Here is a 7,092-nt window from a genome sequence, read left to right as displayed (position 1 = left end):
CTGGCTGTGCTACCTCCTAGCTTCCTGTGCCTCTCCTCACTGGCAGAGCATGAGAGACTGAAAAGCCCTTGACATGGAGTAAGCACTACTTTTTTACAACAACTAAAACATCAGTGTGTTATCAACATTATCTCATCCTAAATCCAAAACACAGAACTGTACCAGTGACTAAGAAGAAAATTAACTCTATCTTATCTTAAAGCAGGACACATGGCTACACACAAACAACATAGGAGACCATCACACACCCATCCCTGGGTCTGGAACACCCTCCTCTCCCAGGCAATGCTCTTGTGCTTTGCAGAGATGCATGCTTCCAGATGCTACTAAAGCCCAGGGGTTAGCATCCCCTTTGCAAAAGCCAATCTCCAAATCACTGCCTGCGTCTTCCCTGTTAATAGTCATTTAAGCTTAAGGTTCAATCCTCCCCACCTTCCCCCTATCCCCTAAAATGAGGAAGACAGACATTGCAGGTGAAGCAATATATCTCATTTGAAGGCAAACCACCCCCAGGAGGCACTGACTGCATAGGCACATGCAGCCTCTGAATGTTCCTTTGCCTCATCCATCACTGATAATGCTGTTAAAAATATCAGGCCAGCTTCTCTACTGGAAGAAATCACTGCAGAACCGGGGTTTCCTCCACCCACAAGGGCTGAGATTTTGGCCCCAAAAATCCCTCCACGGGGTGAATGAAACTTGCAGAAAGGGGGCAGGTCACTGCACATGCTGCTGAGTCTGTGACAGCTGGCTGGAAGAGGGGACCCAGAAGGGCTTTCAGCCAGTGCAGTGGAGCGGTATTCGCCAGCAGCCTCACACAGCAGTGTGTTTTTCTTCTGGCAATTAAAACCCCAGGGCTGTGGAGCTGACTGCAGGATCCCCCCATGACACTGTCCCTGCACCTCACCCCCACCGAGGAGCACTGCACCTCTGGAGAGTTTCACCATGCTCCATGGATTTTAAATACAAAAAATGAATAAACTGGAAAATAATAATTATGAGTAATAAACACAGAGAAGGGGAGAGGGAGCAAATAAACACCACACCAAGTATTCAGAAGTGTCAGGAGGCAAAATAGCAATACGAAAGACTCACAGAGGTTACTGAGTGCGGGGCATTAGGGAACTGTTGGCCAGGAACATCCCTGCGGATTTGGGCTATGTATGTCCTTCACACAGTGGACGTGGAAATCAGAAACCCCTTGAAATATTCTCATAACAAGAGATCGATGAACACATCCCATCTCTATGACCTTCCCAAGGAGGGTAAACCAAATACCTGCATTTCACAGATGGGGAAACTGAGGCACGGGGCATAGCAACATGCTCCATGCGAGCCATGGTGAGCGGTTCTGTAGCAGAGTCCAGTCGGGACAACTCCAGGTATATCTCTTCTGCCTTGGGCTGGGCCTTGAGAGCAAGCAGGCTAGGAAAGTCCCATCCTGGGGTTTGGGATGGGTGGTGTGAAACCATGTGCCAGAGCCATGGGAACCAGTAAGAAACATGCTGGACTTGAGGATCGATTTGCTGTGAAAGGAAAAAAGAAGAATCCCTTTCCTTGCAAACTGAGCGTAATGGATGGGGAATGGGGCTCTAGTCTCCATGGAAACCCCCAAGGTTGTAACTTTTTGCCATGGTGCTGGGAAAGCCATATGTGTTTGAAAGCCTGTGAGGTGGAAGCCTCCGTTCTGCCCCAGTCTGGGCTGGCTCTCACCTTCTGCCAGCATTTCCAGAAATAACCAGAAATATTTAGAGACACGGAACTTGTACATTGTTCTCTCTCATAATCCTTACCTCATGCCTGGATCTCTCCCAGCACCTCTGCATCCCCATTAGCCTGGCATTTGGACATCAACAATTCCTTGCCATTAGCATCTATCAATAACTGGGCTAACATAGAAAACATAGAGTGAAAACATTTTGACACTGTTGCATGATGAAGTATGTCTAGAGGAAGGAGCTAAGGTCACAGCCAAGTAGCTGAGAACAAGCCTTGTTCTCCATTAAATCCAGGCTACAAATTTCTCATTGAATGTAGCTTGTCATCTTCTGCCTGGTTGTCCTGGTGGGAAAGTCTAAGCTTAGCTTGGTCCACCAACCTGCTGCTAGCTCCGGCTGAGACCATTGATATTCAAATACTCACACAGTGATTAATCTGTTCTCATGACTGTGCCCAGAGACCTAAAAGGCAATTAAAACTGGTGCTGATGGGTGGAAGGTAATTTCATGATGCTTCCTCCAGATGGCCAGATCTTTTCAGGAACATGTGTTCCCATTGATGGCAAGGCTGAACAACCGTATGGAGCACCGCATGAACAACCAACCATACAGTGCAGTCAGGATGCTGTGTGGCTGTTGCCACATCAAGTGGGTGGATTAGCAAAGGCTGAGCAGGAGATAATCCGAAGCATTGCTGAGGAAAAACAGTTGGAGGCCACCCACTGGAAGGATTAGCTTTTCTCTCCAGCTCACTCATCTGCTTCAAATTGAAAACATGGTTGTGAGTTTAGCATCAGAGGGCTGTGCCTTCCTGGTGGCTGGGAAGGATGGATAAGCACCATGAGCCTGCAACACCTAACAGGGCTGGCTTGGGTGCCCCATGGCTCTCTGGGGACAGGGTGGTGTCCACAGCACTAAGGAGGACCATGAGCTTTTTAGCTAAAGTTCAGAGAACTTTTTTTTAGTGCAGAGCTGTCTGAATCTCCACTATGGTACTGCTGAGGACACACACACTTGATACTGCAGGGCTGTTAATAGTGGCGTGTGAGGAACCAGGACTTCTTCAAGACTTTTGCCTCCAGAGGCTATAGAGAGTAGAAGTGGGTAGATGTACTATAGCATCACCCAGCTTCACCATTTTATTGAACTTCACCACAATCAGTGGGATCATTTTTTAGTTGAAACTGACTCCTGGAGTAAGGAGACACTTTTGTTTCCTTTTTAAACACAATTAACCCTCACCACTAGCTTGTGGGCTTGGACCTTCTAGCAAAGTTGAAGGAAAATGGTAAAAACTCCACAATTTTAAATTCTCATGACCTTCTGGGGCCTGACTCTTGGAATTGGCATTGCCTTAATGGCATCCCCAGGAGCAGACATGTGCCTTGAGAGCTGGTGCTGCGAGAGAGCACTGGAAAGAGCCGTGGGCAGAGAGGTGACCTAATCTGTGGGGTGCAGAGATCCCCTAGGGTAGTGTTTATTAGCACCCCAGCAGGTCCTAGTGCTGTGTGTTGGAGTAGTTGACAGGTCCAAGGGGTGTCCAGATCAGACCCCATTGAAGTCAGACCTGCTGCCTGTTCTGGCTGCAGTCCAGCTGTAGCAATCTGGTGTGTTCAAACCAGCACCCCATGAATACCTGGTGGAGGATGTAATTACCAACAAGGTTGGAAAGAGGTTTAGCTGGACTTTGTGTCCAAAGGGGATTTCCAAACCTTGGCATGTGCCTGAGTAAACAGCTCCTTGTCTTTGACCTGTTGTCACCCTGCCAGAGGGGCAGAAGCGTTAGCCATTGCAGCTTTCCCTAGTGTGGCAGGGCAGTCTCTGAAGAGCCCAAGGATAAAAGCCTTCTCTTCCTCAGACTGAACAACCCCAGCTCTCAGCCTGCCTTCATAGGAGAGGTGCTCCAGACCTCTGAGCATCTTGGTAGCCCCCTTCTGGACTCACTCCAACCCATCCACATCCTTCTTGTGTTGAGGGCCCCAGAGCTGAACGCAGGACTGCAGGGGAGTCTTGTGAGAGCAGAGTAGAAGGGGAGGATCACTTCCCTCGACCTGCTGGTCACGCAGCTTTTGATGCAGCCCAAGACACAGTTGGCTTTCTGGGCTGTGAGCACACACTGCTGGATCATGTTTTGCTATAGAAGGTTTTTTTTTTGTTGCCCTTGATGTCCCTGGACATATTTAATTCTATTGCGGCTTTAGCTTTGCTAACCTGACCCTGGCTGCTCAGACAGTTTCTCTGTATCCCTCCCAGGCTACCTGTCCTTCCTTCCACCCTCTGTAGGCTTCCTTTTTGTGTTGGAGTTTGTCCAGGAGCTCCTTGTTCATCCATGCAGGCCTCCTGGTGTTTTTGTCTGACTTCCTCTTTGTCAGGATGCATCACTCCTGAATTTGGAGGAGGTGATTCTTGAATATAATCCAGCTTTCTTGGGCTCCTCTTCCCTCCAGGGCTTTATCTCTAGGGAGCAGATCGCCAGAGATGCCAAAGTCTGCTCTCTGAAGTCTAGGGTAGCAAGCTTGCTGTGCACACTCTTCACCATCCTAAGGATCTCTGACTCCATCATTTCATGATCACTGTGGGCAAGGCTGCCCTTGAGCTTCACATTCCCCATCAGACCTTCCTTTTCTGCAGAACAAGGTCCACACCTCTCTTTGTTGGCTCCCCTACTGCTTGGAGGAGGAAGTTATCATCAATGCATTCCAGGAACCTCCTGGATTGCTTATGCCCTGCTGTGTAATCCCTCCAAGAGATATCTGAGTGGCTGAAGTCCCCCAAGAGGACCAGGGCTGTGAACATGAGCTGCTCTTCTCTGTCTATAGACAGCATCATCTACTCAGTCTTCCTGCTTGGGTGGCCTGTAGCAGACAACCACTATAATGTTTCCTGTCCCTGCCCTCCCTTTATTCCTGGCCCATAGGTTCTTGGCCAGCTCCTCATCCATCCCCAGGCAGAGCTCCATGCACCCCAGGTGGTCATTGACATAAAGGACAACACCCCCTCCTCCTCTTCTCACCCTGTCCTTTCTAAAGAGCCTGTATCTCCATTCCAACACTCCAGTCATAGGAACCACCCCACCACTTCTCTGTGATGCCAGTAAGATCATAGCCCTGCAGGCATGCTCACATTTCTTGTTTATTTCTCATGCCATGTGCATTTGCATAGAGGCATTTAATTTGGGCCCCTGATGAAGCCAATTTACTGGCTGGAGTGGCAGGAATTCCTTTGTGCTTTCCTCCTGCTTTACCACCAGTGCCTTGGCAACCTGGGACTGCCCAGTGTGTCCAGCCAGGCACCTCAGGTTTCCCAGGGTTAAACCACTCACGTCACTCAGTGACAAGCCAAGTGACTGTTCAATGTCATTTAAACCTTCTGAACCCCTTTTTTGCTCCTTAGCTTCGAGTTCCCTCCATGGTACCCAAAAGCTCTGGGGGGGTGGAAGAAGCCACAGTCAGCATCCAGCCCCATGGAAATAAGTGTCCCTGGGGCAAACTGAGGAGCAGGGAGGTGAATATATAAATACATAACATGGGACACAGTGCTCCCAGTCCCTCACTCACACCTGGCAATCATTACTGGGACCAAGCCACTGGTGACCTCTGGAAACAAGACAGAAAGTGGTGAAATTCACCCATTCCTACATGGCAGCTCCGGGGCTGCTTTTGTAGTCCCACACCAGATACCCCAGGGCTTCACCCCACCAGGGCAGGACAAGGTGCCAAAATCCTTTTCCCACCAGCTCAGCAGAGCAGCTCACCCCATTGTTGAGCCTGTAGTCTCATTTGCAAGGTAAATAATTAACCTTGGAACTCGCTCAGTATTCCTCCCCCCACACACACCTCTTCCTTTCTTTTAAATGCATAGGCAGAATGAAAGTGAAACAGTGCCAGAGTCTCTCCTGGGGAAATAACAGGTGAAGGTGCTGGAGGTCTTGTGTGTCTGGGGACAGGCTCGTTTTTCCCACTTCCAACAGCCCTTTTCCAGAGGGCAAAGGAGGATGGAGTGCAGCACTATTCCTGGAGGAAGCTCCTAGGCCAGGGCAGCTTTGCAAGACGCTCCAGTTAGTTGAGGTGTGTGAGCTCACATGGACCTCTGCCCCACGGAGCTGCTTACCCACCATCACATTTCCGTGGGATCTCCTGTGACACGGAGTTGCTTTCAATTTCTGTGGATCACTCCTGCGTTATCTCAGCTCGCTGTGGAGAGGATCAGTGTGGTCAGTACCGGGGTGTGTATCCCTTCTCTTTCCTTGCCCATAGGCTCACATCTTATGGCCCTCCTTCCCTGGCTCCCTCCACTCACTTCCCTGCCTCACCCCTTTGATCATTGCTGCTGCTTCACTCTGGCCGCAGAAGCCCCATGTGTGGTTCAAGCTAGAGACTCACCCTCCTTCTTACTTAAATCTCTGGAAAATAGGGTCCCTTCCTCTCCCTCCCACCCTCTGAATAGGCTGTGATGGGCTGATCTTCTGAGCAAGTCAGTGAATGATTGAATATTCCCCTGAGAGGGTGTGATGCAAGGTCTGAGCCCCACTGTGTGATCAGCTCAGCAAACCCATGGGAAGATGCAATCCCTGCAGTTTATAGCCTGTGAAATAATCATGCACCAGGGAGCAAAACACAGGCCAAACTCAGATCAAAGAAGCATGAGATCTCTTTCCAGAGTCCCAACATTCCTGTTCACTGTAATCATATTTCAATCTGGCTCCTGTGAGCTGCAAAGACCCGAGACAGGCAATTCCTGGGTGACCTCAAACAATAGCTGTTTTTAATGATTTAAACCTATCACCAAGCTGCCTTGGTCCTGCTGCGGGGAAATGTGGCTGATGTGAGCCCTTACTGCACCATATAGCCTCCCGCACTGTAACCATGATGTTCTGGAGAGCAGAGATTGCTCTGGGTTTGAAGGGACTGGAGCAGAACTCAGCCACACACCAGGCACTGCTCAACCATGGGCCACCTTCCAGCAGTATCAGGTCAGGACTTGAGCAGGGCAGAAACAGCAGCACAACCCAAAGCTGCTGTATCCACAACAGAAAGTGACAATACCTCAGTGAGACCCAGGGAAGGTTATCATTCCTACATGGCTGGAAATCCACCTAGAAGAATGGAAAGCAAAACCATACCTTGTTACAAAACAAAATGGCACATTTACGCAGATATCAGTGTCTCTGGTGTTTAGTGATTCCTTGGTGCTGGAGAAACAGCTGCCATTTGCCTGATTTATGGAGTTAAGTAGAGCTTTCCAGAGCTAAAAGCAGGCCAGCACCTGGCATCTGTGGGTAGAGAGATTGTTTTAGTAGCTACAGGCTGCAAAGTGTTGCTCTGTCCTTGTATTAGGCACAGGAAAGGGATGGGCCACATTTTCAGTCCGGGAC

Source organism: Melopsittacus undulatus, chromosome 4 (genome assembly GCF_012275295.1).
Source record: "Melopsittacus undulatus isolate bMelUnd1 chromosome 4, bMelUnd1.mat.Z, whole genome shotgun sequence".
In the NCBI taxonomy this organism is placed as follows: Eukaryota; Metazoa; Chordata; class Aves; order Psittaciformes; family Psittaculidae; genus Melopsittacus; species Melopsittacus undulatus.
Note: the sequence above shows the minus strand (reverse complement) of the source record.